The 26,962-nt window shown below is 41.9% G+C and overlaps 1 protein-coding gene across 4 annotated transcripts in view; it reads left to right on the forward strand.

Moving 5' to 3' along the window:
* Positions 1-26,962, forward strand: part of LOC310891409 (tRNA selenocysteine 1-associated protein 1-like) — a 45,839-nt gene continuing 18,877 nt past the window's right edge. The window contains exons 1-2 of one of the 4 annotated variants that reach the window (XR_014577559.1): positions 1-99; positions 727-921. The gene's annotated coding sequence lies outside the window, so the exon portion shown is untranslated. Of the gene's footprint in view, positions 121-606; positions 922-4,955; positions 5,056-25,774; positions 25,803-26,962 lie in introns of those variants that run through there. The other 3 variants (XR_014577560.1, XR_014577561.1, XR_014577562.1) reach the window with 3 other exon arrangements.

Below are 26,962 nucleotides of genomic sequence, written 5' to 3' on the forward strand. Positions count from 1 at the left end.
ATTTAACATGCCATTACATCGAAAAACACCTGTGCAAATATATCGTGGAAGAAACAAATTAAGATGGACTAGACCGGGCTTTTGTAATCATCCTGTGCGGTAAGACTGAAATTTCATGAGGTAAGATAATGGATTTCAGACAGAGTTGATTCTCTTGGACTTCCAACCTCTGAGCGGTCAGTCGGCATCTTTGTCTGAGGCTCTTGCCATTGCAAGGAGGAATTTTGGAAATGAGGGGTTTACTGTGACCATGGTGCAGTGAATTGCACGGTTACGTTGCACTTGTCAAGAGGAAGAGCGATGCAAGTAATACTAGGATAAAAGTTTTCTGCGTGTGCTGTGGAAGGGAAGAGCCATTCTTGTCTTTCCGGTTTTGAATTTGAAGCGTTATCTTCTGCTTCTCTCTTAAAAGGCACCTTTTTTTTAAAAGGCACCTGTCAGGCCTCTTTATGGAGGTTACACTGTGGTCAACAGCAGCAGAAGCTTGTGTGCTGAACAGAGTTGTGTGTTGTTTGGAAGCTTTGAGTTCCACTCTGTTTTTTTTGTTTGTTTGTTTGTTTCTTTGTGGGTTTTTGGTGGCTTTTATTTTTTTCAGGGGCGGGGTGGGGGAGTTGCGGAGTAGTTTTGAACATTTCTGTGGGATTTGACAAATCAAATTTAAAAGTTAATGTTCATTTTATAGTTCATGTTCAAACAGGATGGTTAACTGTCTTGTTTGTCTCACAGAGGGTCCAACACCTGTGACCAGTAGCAGTGCATCTGCATTTTCTGCTCCTTCTGGAGAATTTCTGGATTTAGACAAATTCAAGAAGCCTGAAGGAAGCTGGGATTGGGAGACCTGCTTGGTTCAAAACAAAGCAGAGGCCACGAAGTGTGTAGCCTGTGAAAGTGCAAAGCCAAGCACCAAAGCAGAGCTCAAAGGTAATCCTTAATGATTAAAACGAGGATGCATATTCTGTGATTTATTTTTTGGTTTGCTCTGATTTTTTTTATTTTCTTACCTGTTAAGCACAATTATTTTTTCCTTTGAGGTGTGGCAAAATTATTCGTTTTTCCTGTAGGAATATTGCCTAGATAACATCTGTTTCCACACTTTTCCCCAAGAATAAGTTTATCCTTTTTAGAGAAAAGCTTTCATTAATGACGTGCTTGTTCTTTACATGCCCTACACGTTGTTCATTTGGAGTTCAGACTAAAAACATGATCTTTCAAAGAAGTTCGTATACTTTTTAAAGCCAGGTGGTGGGCAGAAAACACAATTGTGAAAAGTTTTATGTAGAGAGGAAGCATGGGGTTTTCTTGTTTGTTTTACTGTTTGGTGGGTTGTTTTTTAAACAGTTTTGACTGGAAAGATCAGGACTAGAATGTAGTTCAAACCTTCATGTACTTCAGGTAAACAGAATATCTTTTGTCTTCACTTGTGCGCTTATGTCCATCAAGTAAGACCTCTGAAACCATACTAGAAAAAATCTGCGGGATTTGATATGTTCATGTACTAGAGCTTTAGAAAAAGTTTAATTCCTATATGCAGCATGTCTTCTGTCCTGGTTATTGATACGTACGCAATTAGTAGCAATCCCTTTTTTGATCTCAACACTAGGTTTAGACAAAAAATTGCGACACCTTAAGGAACCTGTCCTGCATCTCATACAAGCACAGAAGTTGTAGTGTCTCAATGCTAGCAGTACAGTTGGTGGTAAAATCTTTAGTAGGGTGAAATAGTCAGGAAAATTCGATGAGGCACCTTGTGTAAAAGGAAATGTTAACCAGCATTTTTCAACACGGTGTAGTCCCTTAAAAGTGTCATAGATGAAAAGAGGCCATAAACGCTGGGGGAAAAAGTTAGTGGGAAACTGAGAGCAGGATCACATTCAGTAGTGAGAGAGCAGCAGCCTAGGGAAAGCTGATGAATGACTGTAACAGATAGTTCTATTTTAAGTGTAAAACAACACTCAGTACTTTATAATGGTGGTCTTACCAGAGGGTTCTTCTCCATGGCTCCTAAAAGCACGTCTTGAAGGCATTCGAGTGCAGTGAACTTAAGCTGTAAGAGTTGGGCTGGTAAGCTTGGCCTGATTTGAAGCTGTAGGCACGGGGCTATAATTTCTGAACAGGCTACAAAAGAAACTGTACCACTGTGCTTTTCAGTGCTCCGTTTAGCAAAGCCATCAAATTGTTGCAGGCAATTGATGTTGTTCTTCTAAGAGCACCTGAAAGATATTTTTGTTTGAAGAGTTCAGAGGTACCGGTTAATACTGGTTCAGATAATTACAGCCAGCTCTTGGTGTTTGTGACCAATAAAGTTTGTGGCTCCAAAAGGAGTGGGTTAGTGCTAACTGATTAACTGCTGTATATGCAGAAATATGGAATCTGATTACTTACGCAGAGAGCACTTAAAATGTATTGTTTTGCTGGCTCTCAGTGAGTTGCATCTTAATGCTACCAAGGAATAAGCTTTTTGCTTCTGGCCCAAGTTTTTTAATTTGGTGAAAGCCTTTTCTGTGCACGTGCACATGCCAGAGAGGTTGCTTAAGTAATAGAAGCTATAGTAGCTGCTATCTTCTGTTTTTTGTAGAAGACAGAAATTGAATTCGTTAGCTTTGTAACTGTTATGCATACCAGAATTGGTTTTCTCCCTTTTGAAAATAGTAGAGGGTATGCCTATGTCAGATTTGGTGAGCAAGGTGATCAGATGAGGGCACTGCAAGACTGCCAGAACGCACCAGGCCTGGGGGGAAAAGGAATCCGGCTGAGCATAGGAATTTCTAAAAGGTAACCAAGGAGTTGTGCATTGATACAGTTATTCTAAATAATCAGATTCTTGTAGCTCTGCCTTTGGAAAGTCTGTGGCCCTTGCTGTAGTGGCTGTACACACGATGCAGTCTACAAAACCAGAAATGCAGAAGTCCTATGTTTTGACTCCCTGGATTCATCAACCTGCTTCAGGATGGCTGGGGGAATCCAACTGTTAAGTCTAGCCAGACAGCGCAACTTGGGCTTAGCTGCCATTGTAACCAGCCTTGTTTCTCAACAGTAGCAAAGCTGAATGCATTGGTAAATATTTTCAGGTTTGGGCCTGCATAAGGTAGAAGGGACAAGAAGTGGTTTTATATGCTAGGGAGTTCTTGTTCTTAGAGCTTTCCCTCTAGTTTGAGAGAAGCACATAACTAGTTTTATAGTGGGTTGACAGGAAAGAAGTGGGGGGGAAAAATGGGAACGCAGGGAGATAGCCAAAGGCGTTATTACTAGAACAGGTTTAGAATGCTATTCTTTGCTTTTCATGAGCTTAGGGCAATGGGGAGTTTAAAGCTTAGCACTTCCTGAGAGGGTTTCTTACTCTACCGGCTCAGTTCTATCACTTATTTAAGGCAATTCAGGTCTCTGAACGGTTAAAGAATTGATACCAAATTTGATGAACTCTGATCCAGGATACTGACAAAACAGGACTTCATATAAACAATTTCAGTATGTTCATGAGGTTAGCTTGTGTGTTCTGTTAAATAGTAAAAAATGACACTTCTGTTTCTGTTTACCTAGCATAATTCTGCAAATGTTGCCTCCTTCTGCTTTAGAATGGAAATGCTCTTCTCCAAGAGAGCACTGTCCAAACTTCTTTGCCAAAATTTTTTGATTAAATTAATATTGTTTTATTTTGAAAACAAGAATAAGCCACAAACATGTTTTCTTGCTTCGGCTATCCAGAAGAACGTCAACAGTATTTTCAGATTTTCCTTCCCTACACAACTGTATGTAGGAAGAGTGCAGTTGGAAGCAGAAGACCTAAGATGATGTATCTTCTGTTTGTTTACTACAGTAACAAGACAATGGATTACCTCTTTATTAGAACTTGTGTAGCTTTGCAGTATTGAAACAAATGTAGGTATTAAAATACACATCAGTAATACGTTTCTGAATGGCTGAGTACCGTGCTCTCTTAGCATTGAAATACCCAGCCATTGGAGTAGTTTGTCCCTCATGTTTGCTTAGTTTGGAAGCTATTTCAGAATGCCTTCAGCTTGTATTCTTCCCCAAAAGCATAGAACTCACTTCTCTGCATCCCCAATTCAAGTGAGAGAAACTGGGCACTGCAACCACAGGAGGTCTGCCTGTACAGAATCAGTGAAGACAAGTCTAAACAGCGGATTTTTTTGAATATGCAGCTGGGTTATCTGAATGTTCTTTATGCAGTGTACCTCAGTTTTAGTACAGATAGCACTTGTCTTGGTTCTTGTCATTAGTCTGAAGCTGCCCCTGAGAAAATCTTGAAAGGGAAAGTAGTGAAAGCTAATCAGCTGGCCCTTTCTTCTTAAGAACCAGTGTATTTTGTAATTCTCCCACTAATAATAAGGCGTCACGCTGGAGAATCGCGATTGTGTTGTTAAGCAAGACTGACTTCACCTGAGCGGTATAGTTGGCAGCTGTTGAATGTTTAATGGACTTTAAACAAACAAAAAAACTGAGCAGGTGGAGGTAGACATGGCAAACTGACAGGCAGCGTCAGATGCTTCTTTGAAATGGATAATCTGACTCCATTCACTTCTTTCTGGAAATAAGATCTAGTAATTAACCAAACAAAAGATAGAAGGGTTAAGACTGCATCTTTAAAGCAGCTGTGCTTGATAAATGTCTCTGGTCTTAAATCAATCTTTAGCAAAGCACAGAGACATAGCAGCAGCTTGCTTATGCCAACGCTAAAAATACTTGATGTGTACAGGTAACCATGTCAAGGCTCTGGAGTTAATCCATGAGAACAATTCCTTCTGGTATTGGCAAAGGTGAGGATGCTTGCTTCTATAGAAATGAGGTTTTGAGCTGTGACTTAAGCTGTCACTTAGGTGACTGTTTAGGAAAGCTTCCTTTTAAGCTTTGAAGTATGTAAGCTGACAAATTGTTTAAGTTCAGAACTGGGTTTACAGTTTCTGTTCTCTGACTGTATGCAACTTCTCATGTTTCAGACTGAAAGCAGAATTGCAGCGGTACCAGTCATACAACTATAATGATTATTGCCAAGATTACCAGAACTACCACTCGCAGAGGAGTTAAGATGCTCACGCTGACTACAACTACAGCTCCTATGCTCCCTATGACAGCATGCAAGCTGTTGGAGACTGCTCTTTAGGAGATTCTTTAATGGCTCCAGCTGTTTTTGAGGTAAAGATAGTGCACGCTTGCTGTAAAGAAAATATTTCACAGATAATACGTTGTACAGATTTGTGTGAATCAGCAAAAAGAATCCGAAGTTGAAAACATGCTTTCTGCTTAGTGTGAAGTTAAAAGAGCAGATTCCATTCAGAGGTGTTTGTATTTAAGTGCTTAAATAGTAAATCCATAGAATTAGTGATTTATACACCATTATTTGTTCACGCATACCAAAGAATGGTTTTGACAGCATAATTGCGTACGCTTCTTCTGTTCCTGTTCTTCTGATTTGCTTTGCTTAAAGCAAATTAAACAGTTGTTGTAAGTGGTCTTATCGTGGTCAATGTATTAGTTGTGACCTCCGGAAGTCCCTTCCAACCTGTACTGTAATATTGGCTTTCTTCTAAAAATAAGTAGATAAAATGCCATCTATCCTTGTAGTTGTAGGAAGAAGGAATGGGTTGAGACTGCAGCACTTTGAATCTGTGATGCTTTCTGAAATGAGTTATGATTAAACTTAGCCTTTTCTGTCTTTCAGGAATCTTCAGTTATGACTGCAATCGGTGATGACCTAATTACTGACGGTAATAAGGGTTCTATCATTGTCACTTGAGTTTAGCCATCCTTGTGCCTTTTAACAATACAAGCCAACCTCTACTGGATGAAGAACATCTTGAAAATTCAGCTGAGGTCAAACCTCTGTGGGGTTGATCTGCAATCAGCTGGGGTTTTAAAGCTGATACAGCATACACTGACCGCATCAAGTAAAACGGGACACTGTCAATGCTTCGCAGCAGGTTTCTTGTACCTGTGCCTTCATTCCCATTTGAAAATGGTCTAAGACAGAATTTTGTTCTTTGTATTGGTTCCGCTAAACAGATTTTATATTAGAAACTCAGTAATATGCAAAAGCTTTGTTCTCCACCCTGAGGTAAAAGCTTATGTTGCAGATTCCAAAAGGAGGATTCAGCTTGCACTTACAAATACGGTACAAAACATATTTGTGTCCTGGAAGGTTTGCAAAGGTCCTCACGTGGAGGCATTTTGTGTTAGTGTTTAGAAACTATCCTATGTAACGTGTATTGCCATAGAAGTGAATTAAATGACTCTTGGGAGGGTTTCATGGCTGATTATCCTTAAACGTTATCTTTACTATCTTAAACATTGTCTTTGTCTTTATCTTGAAAGACAGTTCTAGTCCCAGCCTTCTAATATAAAAATTCCCAAAAGTTGGAGCTGTGAGGCTCAAAATTTTAGAGGACTAAATACCTCACTAAAATTAGTAGATCTAATAGCTTATTACACTTAGCTTAAAATACATTTTATTAGCCATTTCACGTGAAGTTTTTTTGTGCGCATGCCTCAGATTTGATACTTGGACTTACCAGGCTTTTATTTTCAGATCCACAGCTCTACTTGGATGTTGATGAAATGAACAGACAATTCACGGAGACAAGCGAAGAACTCTACGATTCACTCATGAATTGTCACTGGCAACCTCTGGATACGGTCACTTCTGAAATCCCCTCTGCTATTTAAGCGTCTTCTAGAGCATGACCGTTAGGACCAAAGTGCTAAAACTACATTTCTTCTACATTATTCTAGCTCATAAGTTTTAAAGCACAGTGATAGGTTGGGTTTTTTTTGCTATGCTTTTGACAGTTTCTGTAATCTTTTTGTTCATCACTCTCTTCTTGGAGCATCATGAAGTCATGTAAATATTCGAGAAATGTAAAGAGGTAAATGGGGTCTTATCTTAAAGATAAGACTTGCCTGTGTAAATAAAAAATTTGTATCTGCAAACCTGCCAGCAAGGGATTTTACTTGTACCTGTGTGCAGCACGTTCTCTTCCGGCTTATGGAATTTAACAAGGTAGTAAGGGTATTTCATCTGTCTTTATTTTTATATGGGCATTAGGACACAGGCAAAATCTAGCTTTCCCTTGTTTTCCTGGTTCCTTAGGTAAGCGACAAGCCAAGCCTTTCATGTGCTTGCTTAGACTGGAAGTATGTATGGGAGACACTCACAGGCCTTGCTATGGAAACACCTGTGCCCACTTTTTCCTGCAGGCTGCTGGCTCTAACTGTACTACTGATATATGCTAGGTCAGCTAAAATTGGCTTATAAATAGGGTATGTTAAGCATATGGAAGTGTAGACTTCAACTGCCATAGCTACAAACATCCCGTGGAATGAGGATGATGTCTGCTGGCACTCTCTGCATCAGCATTCAGTTTTCCCTTGCCCTTCTTACTGTTAGACTTCTCAGCTGACGCTTTACAGCGAAGAAATTGCTACAACATAATCCGTGTTCTTAAACCTAAAAAAAAAAAATCTTGGAGAAAACAACTTGCTGGTTTTCCCTCCTTGCTGGCAAGGAGAAAAATAGTCCACCAGGAACAACAAAAAAATCCTAGTAACAGCTCCTTAAGTTATACCCTCTGCTACCCTCTCTGATTGCTCTGGTCTTCCTTCATTCGTGGTAATGAAGTTTTTAAAGCTCTGGTAGAAGGATGACAGTACTCAAGTCAAAGGAGATGAGAGCCATGAGGAAAGCTTTGCTTTAAGCTAGAGCAGTCTTGCGAGTTGCTGCCTTTATGCTGTTCTTATCTTGAAGGGTACAGAGTCTTTTCCAGTCATAGGGACTCCATAACCCTATGAGTATGGAGAAATAGTTGCTAATTAACAGTGTGTATAATAAGTAAGTGAGGCTGGAAACAAAAGAATATTCCTCCAAGAAAAAAAAGGAAGCAGAAATTACTGTACTTAATAGCTGGGGAAGCTGTTAAAGCTAGTTGACACAGTTCTGGTACTGCCGTGTGTGTTTTGGGGGCAACATAAACCATAATTGCTGTGATGGCAGGTAAGAATCCAATTCTTTTTTATGGCTTAGTGTAGTCAGTGAAAGCAGTGGTCCTAAGCTGCATGCTGTTCTTAAATGTAATGCAAATTCTCTTTTGTGACTCCTCAGTACTTCCAGGTTACTTGTAGCTGATCACCAGCAACTGCTTCTGTTAGCTATTAGCTGTTGGGTTTTTGCTAGGAATACTTTCAGTCCTGAATTGAAATGATGACATCCTGAAACAGAAGAGGCTCTTGGAGTATTGTAGGAAGCACATTCTTCCTGGTTCTAGTGCAGGTGTAGACGTAGGAGGAGACAGAAGGCAAAGAACCTCACATAGGTGGAGGGGGTGAGGTGGCATCACAGTTAGAGCTGTTGCAGTTAACTCTTCCCAAAGCATGAAAGCAACGTGGCTGGGAACAGGGATTTGTTGGGTTGCTTCTTTGTGTGAGCCAGGGAGTCTTTTGAGGGGCAGATTAATAAGAATATGACACAAGGTAGAGGTGGAATAGATGAAGCAAAGAATCTGGGTGGGAAAAGGGTTGCTTGTACGTGTCTATGGAATTGTTTCAGGGGACTGAGCTGGGGCAAATTCAAGATAATAGATGCAGCCTCCTTGAATTTGGATGGCAGTGCTGAAGCTTCAAAACCTTACAAGGTTTGATGCCACTTCAATTGCAGTGCATAGCTGTGGTACTTGAGCTCAGAAGTGCAAACTGCACAGGATTTTTTTATCTATTTTCTTCAACGTGAGCAGCAAAACATCTTCCAGGAATGTGCCTGGGTGCTACGCTGCTTTGACACGGCTTGCTTTGCATCACCAAACACAGCAGTTAGGTTGCATCGAGTACTTTGTGGAAACATTCATTGTGTTGTCACCCAGAAATGGGATGCTACAGATGTGTGTTGGCCCGGCAGTATCAGTGCTGGTTTTTGGCCTTTGAGAGGTTGGTCCATAACATGTGACCTGTGTAACGAGGGGCCCACATAGATTGGTGACTTCATTAAGTCTGATACTGTGGTGGTGTGTGACCCAAGGCCCTGAACGTCAGAAAATCAGGCTGTGGCCACCTATTTTATGCAGACTTTGCCTATTAACAAGGTCTCTACACTGTACGTTAGAGACGTGCGCCTCCTTTTCCGGACTAGATAGCGAAAATACCAGTTTTGTAGTTCAGTGAATGAGATTGGTTGGGCTGTTTGTTCTCCAGAGCTGAAAAATGTTGGGAGTGTATTCTCTTGGAGTCCACAGAAATGAAAATGATGAGAGGAAGAGAACGTTGGTTGCAGCCCGCGTGCTGCTGTTATAAAGTAGTTCTCTGATGTCTTTTTCCCTCTGCTGAGACTTATCAGCCTATCGTCCTTTCCTGTTAGGAGCGCATACCTGGCTTGGGATGGTGTGCGCAGGGCAGATTCTTTACCGTAAGAGCACAGTGAATGCCAGACTTCTTCCTGTACTGCCGTGTTAACCGTGAGTCACAAATTCAGGAAGCAGTGATTGCATCGGAACTGCTAGAATGCTTTGCGGAGTCTTTTTACTGGGTAAACTTCACAGCTGCAGTTACAACTTCCAGCCTGTGTTAGCTGAACACATCGTACTGGTGCCCGCCATCAGTTTGACAAAGATGGGATTGCAGTAGGAACTTGCTTTCTTCCTTCTTTTTAATTAAACAAGTCTTTGAAGCAACTTTTCCAACACCGCCATACTTCACTTCTTCCAGTTATTTTCTGTTTTACTTAGCTGAAATGTTTTTTTTTCTTCCAAGCTTGAGGAAGTTTTCTACAAGAATGTCCCGTAATGATTTCATAAACTCTTTTCGTTGTACCTAGCTGCAACAGAGAGTGCTTTTATTCAAAAACCTGCTGGTTTTCTCTTCCAAGAAGTAGTGGGGTTTTTCCTATCTCTTCACTGATGGGAAAGGCTGTAGGACAGTAGCTTGAGGGGCTGCTAATGCTGTCATCAGTGAGCCGGGAAGAGGCAGGAGTCCGAAACGGGTAAAAAGTACTTAAAAGGATACCAAAAGAGTAAACGGTACTTAAGCCGTGGATGTTTCTTTTTGCAGGGATGCTCTGGACTAACCGCTTCTTTCTAGCACTACCTCAAAGTAACTTGCAGATAGACCTCACAGGGAAGGTTGATCAAATGGTGATGATCGCTGTCATTCTGCTGGACACGCAGATACTTGCCTTTCGTTTTGGCTCATTTTTAATACCAATTAACTTCAGTGCCTCGCGTTAATAGACACCGTTTGACTGCATCGGCAAATGTTTCTGAGTCGTGAGTGTCATTAAAGGCCTGTCACCCTATGGAAATCCTTCTAAATAAGAAAAATGGCATTCAAATAAATAAATAAAGCAGCGTTTGAACTTATGAGCAAACCTAGCGTAGCTGCCTTTGACGCTGATCTGGAGGAGAAAAATCACGTTATCACACTACTATGGTTGCCTTAATAGGTTTGGTGTACATGAGGGAGGGAAGTATTATGTGATGTTTGCCTAGCTATTACATGGCCGATGCAGGAGGGGTTTTAGTCAGTTCCCTGAGCACGTATTGTTGCAGAAGTCGGTGATTTCACTGCCCAATGTCTGTTATTAAGGGCACGATTCATGTCCCGTTATCGTTTTTATTCTTTATTTATGTGTTTATTTTCTGGGGCGGCGATCTGTCACGATGCCCATCGTTCCCCTGCCGTGGGGTAGAATTTAGCGTGACGACTGCCTCCCGGACCAACGGGGCCACGAATCCGGCCTAAAACACTGCTTGTGCGTTGGTTGTCGGCGTGGGGGCTGTTGGTTGTCGGTGCGGGGGTATCGGTTGTCGGTGCGGGGCTTTTCTGACGAGCACTGTGGGCTCGGGGCGCCGTCCCACGCCCGGCGCGGTGCTGCGGCACACCAGCGGTCGGCGCCACGGCGCGGGGAGGCTCTGGAGGTGACTCCTAGCCCCGTGCTTACGGTGGCCGGGCCGGGGTTCATTATGGCGGCCGGGTCCTGAGGGCGGGAGCGGGAGGGCGGCGGGACCGGGACGGGACCGGGGCGGGGCGAGGAACGGGAGCGGCAGCGGGAGGGGGGGGCGCGCGTTCCCGTGAGGGGAGGGGGCGCGCGAGGGAGGGAGGGGGAGGGTGTGAGAAACACTCCGTAGCCAATAACTTGGGCTCAGGCGAGGAGCTCGGCGAAGCAGGAATTTATTCGCGATCGCAGTGGCGGGCGTCCCGTCCGTGCGAGGACTACCGCACACCAAATTTCCCTGGTGTATTGCCAAGCACTTCCCCGTGCAAGGGCTTACCATACACCACATTTCCCGAGACTCTTCCTTTCTCTCCCTTATCTCACGCTTCGTCCGTCTCCGGCCGCGCCCCTCGCGGAGCTGCGGAACCGCGGATCAGGACTCCACACTCGCTCCGTACAAAAGTACGTCTCAATCACACGGCACACAGAGTCTCACCCGACCCCCAAGGCAATACTTCCTATTTCTTACCTTGGTCTGTGCACAGAGTTACCGGATCAATTCTCAAAGCCGGAGTGCCTGCCTTCTTCCCTTCCCCACTCCTTCACGGATCCTGCCTCTTTCATCAGTCTCGGGCCCTCTGTCAGCTCTCCGCAGAACCGCCGCCGTCGATGCACAGGACCGCTGAAATCAGCGGGGCATGCCTTCCTGCTGCTGCGGCGGTGGGGCTCCCCAGTAGGCGACTGGCTCCCGGACGAGCCCCCAAATTGTGAGAAACACTCCGTAGCCAATAACTTGGGCTCAGGCGAGGAGCTCAGCGAAGCAGGAATTTATTCGCGATCGCAGTGGCGGGCGTCCCACGAGCAGGAGCGCCCCTGCTGGTTCCAAAACCCAGTTTATATACTTTTTGATGACGGGACCCTCCCCTGTTTCCCCACTGAGGGGGTGATCCAGGCTCACAATCTGTCTGATGCTTCCCAGACAATGCATGGCCTTCAGTTGCCGGCCTGTTAAATTTCGAATTTCTTTCGACTTTTTTACTGGTTGAAGCGGTAATGGTTCTTCACTTACCTGACTTGACTCAACACCGTGATTTTCCCCGAATTGTTCTACGGAGTCTGGTTGTCTGCATTTTACAAGGTCGCCTGCTAAGCGTTCTTATCGCTGCAAGCACACCTCGATACCCCATTCCTTACCTTTAAACAACGTAACTCTGCAAAAACAACATTTTTATTCCCACGAGGGGCAGGGCAGGCCCCGCGGCGCGTGGCGGCGGGGGGCGGGGGGGCCCCGTGACGGCACCGAACGCGGGGGGGGGGCGGTATGGCCTCGGGCGGCGCGACCGGTAGCGGCGCGACCGGCAGCGGCATGGCCGGCGGTGGCAGGGCCGGTGGCGGCGGGGCGCCGGGCGGCAGCCCAGGAGCCCGATCAGGAGGAGGAGGAGCAGGAGGAGGAGGAGGAGGAGGAGGAGGAGGAGGAGGAGCGGCCGGCGGCAAGGTGAAGAGGCGGCGCCACCGTTTGGGCGCCGCGAAGCCCCCCTGTGCCAGGAGCAAGCGGGTGAGGAGCGGCCCCCCCACAGCGGGCCCTTCCCCCTCAGCCCACCAGTTACCCCCTTACTTACCCCCTTACCTTACCCGCCCCTTTATCCCCTTAGTTACCCCCTACCCACCTCCTTACCCCCTTAGTTACCCCCTCGACCGCTTAGTTACCCCCTTAGTTACCCCCTCAACGGCTTAGTTACCCCCTTAGTTACCCCCTCAACGGCTTAGTTACCCCCTTAGTTACCCCCTCAGCCCCTTCCTAACCCCCTCAGTTATCCCCTCAGCCCCTTACTTACCCCCTTACCCCTCTACCCAGCCCATTACCCCCCTCCTCCCCCTCCCCTTCACCCCCAGCCCGCTGCCCTCAGGACCCCCAGTGCCACCCCCAGGGCTTTCCCCGCTCCCTGCACCCCTCCTCAGCCCATCATCAATTCTCTGAACGTTACCTGCCAGGCTTTGCTTCTCGTTTGTGCTGTAGGGTACAGCAGGTTGACGGTGAAAGCGGTCCGTCAATTCGGGGTGTGAAAATCCCCGTGCTGGAGGGGGGACGCGCCGAGATCCCTCCCAGCAGCTCTTTGCTAAGAAATGTCAGGACGCCCAGAGAGATGCTCTGGAGATGCCCTCTGCACATGTTTGTTCAGCCAAAACCTCTCCGCTATTAAATGAGCAACGTAGCTGAGGGGATTGATTATCATATGCAAAACCAAGGGAGCGCTACGCATGGATAGCTGCTCAATTAGGTTTTTATCACTTGCAGAAATGCCAAGTCCCTTATACCACATATTGACAATCAATCTTGTCCATCTAAAGCTGGCCTGGAAGGGCAATGCAAACATTCCCCACGCTTACAGAGCAACCGTTGAAACCTCTGGCTTGAACAGTGCATTAATGTTGAAAGTGCCATAGCTTGCGTGTGCCGACACTGTGTAGCTAACTGATAAACCTTACACGTGGATTAAAAATAATCAGTGGAGATGGTTTTCTAACTTTTCCATTGTCTGTTATCTCTGCGTGTTTTCCAGTAGGTTTATTTAAAGAGTGTGCCAGAGCAAACACGTGCGTGGGGATATCTGGGGGATTCTGCACAGAGAATGGCTGCTGCACATCCAGCGCAGATCAAATTAACAGTAACTTATCGGGGAAGAATTTTAATGATTTGATAAATAGACAAACTGATAGGTGTTACATGTGTGCATTTATTATAGCAGTTAGCTTTGTAACCAGACGAATCGTGCAAATGTTCATAACGTAAAAGGACGAGCTTTGAGCAGATAGCTTGCTTAGAGCATTTGTCAATTAATTTCAGTTTATCTTCAATATCATGTCCACTCTGCAGAAGGTTCTGTGGCTTAATGTTAATTGTCTCTCAGTGATGCAGTTGGGGAGGCACGAAAGCGACCGATGCGATTTTGTGAGGTTATACCTCTGGTTCTGATCCCTACCCCGCTGTTTTTCTCATCCTTCCCCCTACAACTTTAGTCGATAAGTCGATTCTTAGAAATACTTAAATAGATGTGTTTTGTGTGCTTGTGATCCTAATTACAGCCCACCAAACCCTCTGTCTCTTACCATTAAGCTCTGAAGGTGCCTGGGCACTGTAGACAGTATAGTTAGCAGCTTCAAAGTTCCTGGGAACTAGTCCTGGATCTAATTTACTTTTTTTTTTCCCCCTGCCTGCAGGAGGGATGATTAGCAGGATGCCTAGCTCATGATTGTCAGCTTTCTGGATATTAATTTTTATTATTAATTTTTATTATTAATTATATTCATTTATATTAATTTATCTTTTATTTAACCGTAGTTCCTGGGGCTTTTGGTCAGGTGGGAATTCTCCGATCGTACCCGATGTATGCCGCAGAGTCAGTCTTCTACAAAATACAGCAACAGCTTTAGAAGGCTCTTGCAAGAGGAGGTGCTGGTGCTATAGCTATAGCTGTGTTTCTTCCAGGACATCTTCTGGGTTAGCCTGACTGTTGAGAGCAGAACTGTTTTTTGTGCGTATAGTCACTGCAATTCAGCATTACTAAAATTGAAAATATTTAGATTCACTGATTTTAATGGGTAGTATGGTCCTGACTGTCGCAGTAGATAATTGCTGAACTTCTGGTTTAGTTGGTTTTCACGGGAGGGTGCGAAGAGGAAGAGTCCTGGAACAAGTCTGTAGGTCAGGAGCTGTTCAGGCGTAGAGTTTCCTGATAGCCTTGCAGATTGACGACCTGCTGGTGAATTTTGGCAGAGGTTTCAAAACTTTGAACCTTGCCAAGGTCACTTGGAAGTGCAGAAAGTGATAGGTAGTTGTAAATCAATCTTAGGTGAATTTTAGGTTTACCAGAAGTGTAGCGATCCTATGCCAGGGATCAACCTCGTCGTCGTCTTCTGAATATTTGCTGTATAATATCTGTCTTCAAGGTCCGTGGAAGGTGGTATCGCAGCATATGCTGTTGACTGCGTTTCTGTAATTAAACAAGTGTTTTTTCTTTCAAGCAGGGAATAATTAGCAGAATGACAGAAACGGTGAAAAATATTGTACCGGCCTGGCTGCAGAAGTATTTCAATAAGCGTGAGGAGGAGTGTGTAGACAGAAATGAATCTGCAAACCAGGAGGAGACTCCGGTAAACTATCACCACGATTATTCAGATGAAGATACCATAATCGATGAGAGATTCACGCCTGAACCAGCAGGAATTAGTAGACGAGGTATGTGAAAAATCATTTGGAATTCTGGCCATCTGTATTTATTCACTGATTTCTAGTTTTGAATCTGAATTTCAAAAGGAAATTGGAATGAGGGTTTTGACAGAATGAAAAAAACCCAAAAAAAGTCAAAACAACTGTTTGTGAAACCGTCTTAGCTTTAAACTGTATACACAGTTACGAAGCATACATCTTATGCTCTTGGAAGGCATCAGTTAACTTTAGGTACTCTATTAGCCAGGTGCTAAATGCTGAAAATAAGTCATTTGCAAGTGTGCTGGGTTGCATTTTCCATCTTTTAAAAGATATGGAATGAAAATCTGTCTAATTGCCTAAGGCAATTAAAAAAATTAATTTGTTTTGCAGTCTTCGAAACAAAAGACTAGATGCTAGAATGGCAGAGGAAAATTCCGTCTCGTGTCCCGACTTTGTTTGTTTTGTTTTGTTTTGTTTTTGTTTTGGGCTTTGATCAATTTAGTAAAGTTCCTCGTTAACTTGATGGTGAACTGGGGAACTTGTGCACGGATGTGGTTTATGAGATTATTATCCTTAAAATATTCAATAACTTTAAGGTCTACGCGGGGGGAGGGGGTGTCTTTGAAAAGGTATTTGGACCGTTGGCAACGAGGTTTGCAACTCCTTTACCTCATGAAAGATTAATTTGTCTTATATCCAGTGCCTCTCACTGTTCCTGTAGTCCTGTTGTATAAATTTGCATCTATTCTTATTTGAGTTTCTCTTAAATTAGCTGTTTTGGGGAAGTCAGCTTTTAATAAGTAAAGAAGTTTTGTCTGAGCGTGCGTAGGTAACCATAGATAATGTGGAAAGTCAGTTGCTTCTGTTGTTGGCAGAATCAAAAAATAAGGAGGAAATATCTTTGCCTCCAATCTCATCTAATTGTAAACAAGGAGATTGATGGCTTTCTGTGTAGCTGTAGCTTGGGAATGAGTTTGGAGAAAAGAATAGAGAAGGTCTTCGTGACTGAGGAACACATGTTGGCTTTCCTATGTAACTGCGTGAAAGGAGCTTTCATTAAGAACAGCTGCACTGCAAGCTTGCTAACTCCAGGAGATCAGGAGCAGGTGACACCCTGGAACCTTTTGCAGCTTATGTTGCTGTCCGTGGGTGTTGCTTACTATGCTTAAGAATAAGATTTTTTTTTTTAATTATTACTACATTTTGAAACCAATGTGTTTCTTCAGTTCTGAGGTATCAGTGTGCTGGAGCCTATATTGGGTGGCCTTCCGCCTGAAGAACTTTCTGTATCTCAAACGGTGCTGTCCTAAAAATCTGCTCATGGTTTGGAGAGCTAATTAGTGGTACTGCAGTGGTTATGAAGATTGAACTAACTAGTTTAAGCTTCAGTTCAAGTATCAAGAGGATAGTGGCTCAAAGTCATTTGAATTGCCCAGATTCCTGGGAGAGACAGTAGGCTTTCATCAGGCAAAATACCCATGAATAGTTCCATTCATTTAGCAAGATAGACTTCAAGGCCACCTATTCCAGGCCACTGGCATTGTTTGCAGACCCTTTGCTTCAAGAGGGAAAAATGCTCATCTGGTTACTTGGGTCAACATCCTTGTCCCTTGGGTCAAAATCCCAATAGTTAATGGGTAGGAGATGATGTTTTGCCTCTAACGTGAGCTGATATGGAAGAACTTGGGAAAAAAGTACTGCAAACGTTCATTTTCATGTTGTGTATTCAGATTAATGTAACCTTTGTTCCAATATTATGGAAGCTGCAGTGTTATCTGTAATTTACCGTGTAATCTCAAATTTTGTAAAGCTTATTGCAAGCTGTACATGGGAGAAGGAGTATATATGTTTGATTTAGTGAACGGCCAAGTCAGCGTTAGAGCATTTGAGCACGGGGTCAGAATGTGGTGTTGTAAATCCTCATAGTTAACTACTTCTGGATGCAACATTAATACTGTGTATCGCAAGCAGTGTTGTTGTTGTAGCCAGACAGTTAGATGCAACCGTATCTGGGTGAGGAAGAAGTTAAATTTGGCTTCTCTCTTTTTGCGCTTAGAACTTGGCAATAGCATGGCTGTCGATAGGAAACAGGTTTTGGCTTCTGTGAGCTTGTCTATAGCAAAGCTAATTATCTCCCTGTTCTTGTCTAGAACCATCCACAAGTAGATCAGCACTGAACTTCCCAGTTGTGTTAACAAGGCCCTCTCTTCATCGGAGCCGTCTGAATTATACCACGCTGGATTCTCCTGTCCCACCTTGTCAGCCCTCGACATCTTCTGTATTTGGCATTGGCAGTCCTAGGCTGTCCTTGATAAAAGAAATAGAAGATTCTACCTCTCAACAAGACGATGATAACATCTCAACAACCAGTGATTCCTCCTCTAGAGCATCTGATGAAGGTGATTTTTGTGTTCTCTGTTTAATTGACTTTTTTTTTAATGTGAAGTACCTTGCGTTCTTTAATATTCCACATCACCTTAGTAAATAAAATAGGTGAATGTCAACTTTGGATGCGAGAATTAAATTGAATTTTTAGTGTTTTAGAAGTATATAATCCTATCACCTTTTTAATAGAAGCGTGCTTTGGAATACGTTTATGATACCCTGATGTTAGAAAGAGTCAATGCTGAAATATACACATTCAGCTAGGTTATATGTAAATTTTGAACTGGGACGGTAGGAAATCAGGCTGACTTGCCGTAGCTTGACAACTAGGCTGATTGTCTAGAAGGAAGAGTGACTCAGAATATCTAACAGACAGCTGGTTAAATGTGAATAAGTGCAGGTGACAAATAGGAACACGAGATGTTTTCCTGTGTTTCAGCAAGAGAAGATAAAGAAACTACTCTGTCATAAGCTATAGGCTGTTTTTTGACCTTTCTTGGTAGAAGGCTTCAGCTGTCAATACTTTCATGTCTTTTGCCAAATTCATTGAGGAAAGCACACCATTTTAAAATAAAAAATAAGCATCGTGTCGATGTAGGTTGGTACATAGGTCTTCTCGCTGAAAGGGCGAACAGCAGGTTTGCAGCTTTTTCTAGTCCCCCATATAGACAGGGACTGACGTGTGCTCAGCAGGTTTTGCAGAGAACTTTTGTACAGCTGAGTAGTAGAGTAGAGTTGCTGGGCTTTAGCAATATAACCTGAGTGCACTAGAACTTTCTGGTGTGTCTTCGTAAAACATACATGGGCAGAAGATCGTTAACTCTTAGAGCAGCCTTTGGGGAATCTTCCAGGTTTAAAACCTGTGCGATTATGATCTGTGCTGGCCTCCAGCCTTTTACCAACATAGAAAAAAGCTTTGTCCGTACAAATGCACTGATGTTTATGCGGTCCTCTTTTATCTTAGCCTGAAGGAAAAAAATATCTGCATTGGAAGCACAGTATTAACTTGGTAAGATTGCTGAAAACTACTTGCAGCTCTGTGAACAGTTTTCAAGTTTGTAGGTGATACTTGGTTTTCAGTCTGTACGTGAAGTTGATCTATTTAAAGAAGCTGAAGTCATGCTTATTTTTCTGTATTGAAGAACTTGAATTAGTGTGATCTTTATTGTTAAAGTTCTGTACGTACGAGAGGCATTTACATCTAGCATACGTCATTTTGGCAGATGTTGCAGTTTTAAAAAATACTTCATCGTCACTGCTCTGGCCCACAGAAGCTGAAAGAACTCATTCCCTCTCGCAGCATTCTGCAGCTAGCTCTAAGAAACCTGCATTCAGTTTATTTGTTTTTGGAGGACTGTGTCCTGTAAGTACTGCACAGTATTTCTTTTAATCAGTTTGAATGTGTACCTGTTTTTCTATCCACTTCTCATACTGTGTTTCCGTAGGTACGTGGAAGCACGTCTGTTTTTAAGCAAAACCAGCTTGGGTTTTCTCCATTTTACCCCGGAAAGACGGCCTATGCCGGTGGTGCAGCTGTAAGATCAAGGCAGCCAAAGACGGAACCTTATCAGGTATGAGAAAAGTAGTGTAGTGGGAAATAGTGATGGAAATAAAAAAAGCAGCACTGCCAAAGGAGCTTTGAGCAGGGAGCTGAATATGTGGTAACAGTTGCTCTTCTGCCCTCTTGGTCTACAAAAATAGACGTCTGAGATTGATTTCTGTTTAAATTCTTTAATGACAGTTTTTACCACAGGTAACACTTGTCAGAAAGAACAAGAATGACAGTTTGGGCTAGTTGTTGGTAGTTGGGGTTTCCTCTGTTGTTAGGTCTTTCAAAAAATTCCATTCAAGTGCCATTGTCTGCCTCTGACTACATTACGTTAAAATAACTTGATGCAAAAAAACCAATGACAGCATAACTTTGAAAACTTGTGTTTATGGTAGCAAAAGCTACAGTAGTCAAACCTGGCTAATATTTATCTGTGGATCTTCTTTTCCAAGCATGCCTACATTCATGCTATGGATATGTTGTATAAACCTGCAGTCTTTGAAAATATCTAAAATCAACTTTGCTGATCCTTTGTTCTTCTGGTACACAGAGGCATGCAGGACTAAATGCAGTCCCAAGATAAGCAGTAACATGCTTTCTGTTTTGAACGATTCATATAGTTCTTGGAGAGAGTTATTTGCCCCCAAGAGTTCTTGGAAATAGCAAATAAAAACTGCTGACAACTCTGATTAGCTAGAGCTGAATCGAAAAGGAAAGTCAAATCAGGTTTGGTAGGAATGTATTTAAATGAAAGTGACTTTTATCGATAAATCAAAAGGAATTTGAAGAAAATGAAAACGCGGGTTTGCTGGCTCTGTTCTGACAGTCCATTTGTGCAACGGAAAAAGGGCAGTACAAGTACCTCACTTACGGGAAACCTTGAAACCTTGTGGTGCAAAGCTGGGAACCCTCTTTGGTCGGCTATTTTTGTTTTTTACAATATTACTGCATTATGGTAAAAAGAGGAACCAAAATACTAGGCTTTTAAAGGAGAGAGTAGCTTGCTTCTTGCTGCTTGCTGTGAATGACAGCAAGGTACTAGAGAGTCCAGCGAAGGGCCACCAAGAAGATCAAGGGACTGGGAGCACCTCTCCTCTGAGGAGAGGCAGGGACTGCTGGGCCTGTTTAGCATGGAGGAGAGGAGGTTTGGGGGGATCTTATTGGTGTATATAAATACCTGAATGGATGGTGCAAAGAGCATAGAGAGCCATTGTGTTTTCAGCGGTGCCCAGTGCCAGGTCAAGAGGCAACAGGCACAAACTGAAACGTGAGGCTCTGTCTGAGCATCAGGAAATGCTTTTGCACTGTGCGGGTGATGGAGCCCTGGCACAGGTTGCCCGGAGAGGCTGTGGAGTCTCCCTCTTTGGAGGTCTTCAAGAGCTGACTTGACATGGTCCTGGGCAACCTGCTCGGGGTGGCCCTGCTCGAGCGGGGGGGTAGACCAGGCGATCTCTAGAGGTCACTTCCAACCTTAACCATTCTGTGGTTCTGTGAGTCTCACTTGTGTTTTTACACGCTGAGTGGTCTGCTTCCTGTCTTCACATCGTGTGATAAGCACAGTGTGGTTATTTGAGGGGTTTAACCTGGGAAGAAAAAAAGTCACACCAAAGGAAGTTTTTGACTGATATTTGAAGTTGGGTGGTGCAAATAAACAGTTTACTTTTTCAGTGTAATGTTTAGATCTGTTACAGTTTAAATCAGATCTTTATCTTTTAAGACAAAGATTTGCAGCCAACTTTAATCTTGGGGGAAGGGAGGAAGCAAGAGAGAAGTAAAACTAGTTCCTGGTTATGATTGTATACACTGATTTTAAGATGGTACACTTAGACCATCGTGAAACTCTGAGGTCTGTGTTGTTACTGAAAATGCTTTCTGTACCACAAGCCTTTTCTTGAGTTCTGTTTCCCTGATTACTGCTTCGGAGGCCTTAGCAGTCCTAGCATCATCCGTCTTGACCTTTTACAAGTACGGAGTTCTTTTATTGCTCGTGCAACAAGCACGTGCAAGATGCACTGAGGCCCAAGGTAAACTTCATTAAACTCCGAACGTATTCTCTTCTTTATGGCTTGAACTCCCAGTGACTGCATGTTTCTCTGTCATCAGAATATATTGATTGTATCATCAGTGTAGCCTTGGGACGTAAAAAACATGCCTCCTTAGCTGAGAATTGACCATTGTAACACTTAAAATGCTAATTTTTCAGGCACAAAAGAGAGCGAAAGCTAGAGAAGAAACTGTGTGGTCCCACGCTACCTTGAGTACCTCAGCGTGGTGCATCTTGGAGGCAGTGGAGAAGCTGTCAAGCCCTTTGTTGGTAAATAGCACTTCTTTTAATCTGTTTTTGCTTCATGTGTTTATAAAACTTAGTAAATGTGCCATCAAAGGATAAAGATAAAACTATTCTTCCTTACGTTGTGGCCGGTTTAATTTATTGCGCTGTTTTTTCAACAGGATGCTAAAAGAATGACATCTCTTTTGCCGCTGTGTTGTGTAAGTTGACCATGAACCCCCACATTTTTGTTGCAGGGAACCCTCTCTCTCAGGAGAAAAAAATTGCCCTCTAATATTTATGCTTTGCTTTTTCCCTCAGCCTCCGGACATAGATAAACCGGATATTACTGACTTCCAGTCCAAACGAAGAAAGGTAAGAACCAATAATGTCTTAAGCTGAGGTAGATAACTTTTTCAATGCTTTATCACTATTAGAAAAATTTTCTCAAACCTCAGTGACAACATAGACATCAAATCAAGTTAATATTGGCATGTATCCACAATAGATGATGGGCTGTGAAGATTACTCAGGTTAAGAATTATGTTATCTTTGTAAGTTGAGAGCAACAGCTCTAGAACACACCAAGTCGTTTTATCTTGTCCCCCAACTTGGGGTGAAGCTGCATATTAAAATTCCTCTTGAGGCAAGTTTTCTCTTGAAGAAATGATCACAAATAGAAAAATACTGCTTGAGTGGTCATATAGACTTTGTACAGACTTCCGTGTTCATTCGGGCACAGAAAACTAATTTTTCTGCTTTTTATCACCATTCAAAGTAAAGAGGAGGAAAATTGTTAATTTCCGACGCTATAAATCTTACGCTCCTAAATTCCTATTTGGAGGTAGCACAGAACTGGTGAGAATGCTGTGGTAAAGCATGATTTCCTTTCATTTTCTTTAAAAAATGAAAACTAGTCATCTTTTTTTGATGACTTTAGTTAGGGGTATCATTAAATTGCAAAACTGTACCAGGCACAATAGCTCTTGGTGTATTAAATGCCTAACTGGGGGAATTAATATTTTTCATTTTTACCTTTAAAACCAGCGATGAACCATCGTTGGAGTCTGATAAATTTTCCATAAAATTAAATGGGCATCTCTTTCTGCGAAAACATCTGTGTTTCCAGTATCAGTCTGAGTGTACAAATGACCACTTGTTAAGTGTATGGGCTTCTTAGGCTGGAAATCAAAGTGGACAGTAATACTGGTTGCTTATTGCTTTTAACTCTTTCAATCTCTGTATTGTTTAGCCAGCACAATCTCCATTTGGTAAAGTTCTAAAATGAATGTAGCAGCAACTGCTTAGTTTTTAGGGGGGTAGAGGTTTTTTTTTTTCTTTTTCTTTTCTGACGCTATAAATCTTAACGCTCCTAAATTCCTATTTGGAGGTAGCACAGAACTGGTGATAATGCTGTGGTAAAGCATGATTTCCTTTCATTTTCTTTAAAAAATGAAAACTAGTCATCTTTTTTTGATGACTTTAGTTAGGGGTATCCTTGGGCTTATTAAATTGCAAAACCCTTAAATGACCACTTGAAGATCAGGTGACTGAAGGAAATAACAAGATGTGCAAACTTTTCATCTTCTGTTCTAATGAGAAAAGGGACAGTGTCTCAAGAAGTTTCTGTGCTAATTCCTTGACTGGATGGATGTATAATTAAGTTTACAATCACTTCAGAGTTTACAAACATCTCAGATTTCCTGGACCATCTTTTCACCATCTGCCAAATTACAAGGGCATGGAGAAGTGAAGTATATCATAAATATTATCCAAATAACTAAAACCAAATCTGGTGTGAATTCTCAGTTATATTATAGCAATACACCTGTGATAAGGCATTAAGAAAGATCTGCCAGATTTGCAACAGAGAGCCTGAAATTGTCAGCCACTAAATGAATGTTGCACGCAGCTGTCAGTGGGTGAAAGGAGATAGATTGTCTATTCATAATACTAGAATTCATAATGGTGGCGGGAGAAGGGTAGCCCGTGATGAGAAGCAATTATTTGCTGAGGAGACGATCGTGTGTTTTCCTGCTAAAGTGAACATGCGGTTGACGGAACACTTGTGCACTCGGGCTAAACTTCTGCAGTGGGTAGCAGTGATGTGGTATTTTTCTTATTTCAAGGAACTGTACCAGGCAGAATAGCTCTTGGTGTATTGAATGCCTAACTGGGGGAATTAATATTTTTCTTTTTTACCTTTAAAACCAGCAATGAACCGTCGTTCACTCGAAGTAGATTTGTGAACTTACATAAAACATGTCTTATTCAAGGTTTCAAACTGAATGTAATATTTTTTAGAAAGATGTATTTTTGTATACTTTAGAGAGAGTGTGAATCCTATTACTAAGAGCTGGGAGATACTGTGAAATTAAAGCTGCGGTGTAAACGATTTCCTGTTGGTATTGATTTGAACAATAGCATGCTTCCTAAGACTGTATTTTCTGATCCTTAAGACCGCAGGCGGAGCCATCGGTAAATCTTGTAGCCTTTAGGGTTTGTTTTCTGTCTGACAGTTCAGTTAAGTCAGTTTTGCAGAACACGCAGTGGTCTGTGTTAAAAATTAACTCTGGTCTGTGAAAATGCTTTGAAAAGGGAAGTCAAACCCACTACTTGAAGTGCATCTAATGTACATGTAAAGCATTGGATCATATTTTAATGAATGAGATTATTGTAAGACTGACAAGTTGGTTTTTTTGAGTGTGTTCTATTGTTTGTGTAACTTTGAAGAGGGAAAATGTAGGGAATGTGAAGCCCAGAAGCCTGTATAATTAGTTGCTTAACACTTCAAATGTTAAATTAATGAATTAAGCTACTAAAAAAAAAAAATCACAGTGTGGGCAGAGGAAAAGATAGGAGCATATTCTAGGAACATGGGTTATTTTAATTATGGTAGCATGAATTATTTTGTCTATGAAGCTAACTGCCAAATTTTGAAATGGAATTCAGTCAGACTTTGGCTACTTATATATAGCTTTATGGATTTCGTTACTGGTTTTCTGGTGATTTCCCTCTACAAGTTGAACGGTCTTCAGAATTTTCAAATTGTATTCACTGAGTGCCAAGACCGACGGGGGGAGGTTTATAGTTCTGTAATTTGTTTTCATCAATAAATATTGGAATTAATTTGGGTGGACGTAAGGATAAATTGATTGCTGTTTCCCTTTCAAAGCTGGAATCCCAGAATGCATTCCAGCCTCCACCTGTTAAGAGACTTGTGACACCAACGGTAAACCGTCAACCGATGCGTTATACGCGGTATTCTGAACCATCACCGACTTCAACTACTCAGTCCAGCAAAATTTGCCAGAGAGTAGACACAAAGTACCAAGTGAGTACATTTTTGAGTCCTTATGTGCCTGTTTTTTTTTTCCAGTCTTGGAATGTTTCTCAAACCAATTGTTATCCTATCTTTGCAAAAAGTACTGATAGTATGTTTGAGGCGAGCTTTAAGGCAGTGGGAACCATTGTGAAATAGATTGAGCTTTTATGGATTTAATTCTGTTTTTGGAACACTCAGTGTCTTGTGGTTGTTTTCACGATGTCATGATGTGCTATTGAGTCATCCTGTTCTCAGTGAAAGAATATTAAAAGACAGAAATGTTTTCCTTTTATATTCTCATGTACACAAAGCTGTCACTGATGAAACATGCTCGTGTTCTGTGTAAACTATTCCAGGTGAGCTATGTGCTCCAAGTGAGAGTTCTGACAATGTGCTGAGTTATCGGTTTTGATTGCTTTGGAGTAGATGGAGTCTGATAAATTTTCCATAAAATTAAATGGGCATCTCTTTCTGCGAAAACATCTGTGTTTCCAGTATCAGTCTGAGTGTACAAATGACCACTTGTTAAGTGTATGGGCTTCTTAGGCTGGAAATCAAAGTGGACAGTAATACTGGTTGCTTATTGCTTTTAACTCTTTCAATCTCTGTATTGTTTAGCCAGCACAATCTCCATTTGGTAAAGTTCTAAAATGAATGTAGCAGCAACTGCTTAGTTTTTAGGGGGGTAGAGGTTTTTTTTTTCTTGTTTGTTGATAAATGATAGAAAACAGAAAAGTATGTCCCTTTTACGGGGTTGGCAAACACAAGTTTTGATGAAAACTCTCCCCCCCACACACAATTTTTGTCATTTTGTTTAAAGTAATTACTTTCTTTGTTAGAGGATTTGACAAATTTGATTTAGTGTTCTATCAGTTTGTCCTCAATGCTGAGTGAAGCAGTGATGCTTACTTTAGCCCCAAAATTTAACTGAACTGTACCCACAATGCTGAATTAGGGAACAACGTTAAGTAGGTGAGGTGTATTCAGTGCTATAAAATTAAAAATAAATAAATAAAATAAAAACCACAAAAAAACACATGAAGTGGTTGTTGGTACTTTGTGTATTCTGTACATATTCAGCTAAGTCTTGAACTAAACTTAACTTGCAGGGGATGAGAGAGAAGACTTTGCCTGCAGAACAGCGAGCAGAACCATCTGAAAGGTATGACATCTATTAATTTAAAACTTACTTGAAGGAAGAAAGAAATCTCCTTTTTCAGTACGGTCTGCACCTGAAAGGTGGTGACAGTTCTCAGTAAAAGGAATGGGAAATCCAATGAAAATTTTGTATTTTGAGGCAGCTGCAAAGTCTGGATTGTGTTTGAAGATCAATATAACTTTGAGAAAATTGTTGTTTTTATGAAAGGAAGGAAGATGAGCAAGAATAAAAGTACTGATACACCACTTTTTATCCCAAGTTTATCTTCTGAGTAGGATACGAAGATGGGAAACGAGGCACGTTATAATGCTGTATCCACAGAAAGGATCTTTGCTATTGGAGGCCTAATTTTTTCCTTCTACAGGAAATATGGCTCATTTTGTAGTTTGACTAAATCTGTAGCGTTACAAATTTTGCTTTGACAGATATTTCATGGTTTATAACTCAGTTTACTTATAACAAAATAATTTGTCCCTCCTAATGTTCCCTAGGGGAAAAGCTATTAGTTTTAGCTATTTAATTGCTTGCAGTTTGAAAGCTCTGTCCTAATGGGATGATTCTTTCTGAAGCATTCTTTAGAAGGTGAAGTAGGGGAAGTGAGTTACAGTTCAGGAGGATGTTTATTGATGTGTTTTTTTCTTTATTTTTTAAGCAAAAACATGGAGGAAGGTTTATGATTTATTATTCTTTTTTTTAATACTCCTTTCATGATGAAGTTAATTGTCTGCTTTGAGTTCACATGAAGACCATGTGTTCTTTAGAATCATTTGAGGCCAAATGCTAACTCATCTCTAAAATAAAAAAAATCCAGCAGAATTAATTGAATTTCTTCTTGAGGAGACTGCTTTGTGTTACACTGCTTTCTTGGATTAGGTCAAATGAGTTATCCTCCAGATAATATTGATGGCTTTTCCTTCTGGGCAAATGGTGTTTTGGGTAATAATGCTTGAGTTAAGAGACTTTGCACTCGGTTTTTAGGGGGTCGCTCTTTTCAAAGAACAGTAGCAGGGAATTTTGTTGACTCTATGCTCATCTGCCAAGCAATTCTTAGGTGACCATGGGCATTCTTTGGCTTGCAGAAAGAACTCAACACTTTGTTTTGGCATCTAAAAGTTGGACTTCACAACAACCACCTTTT

This window comes from Anser anser (genome assembly GCF_964211835.1).
Source record: "Anser anser genome assembly, contig: HAP1_SCAFFOLD_118, whole genome shotgun sequence".
Taxonomy (NCBI): Eukaryota; Metazoa; Chordata; class Aves; order Anseriformes; family Anatidae; genus Anser; species Anser anser.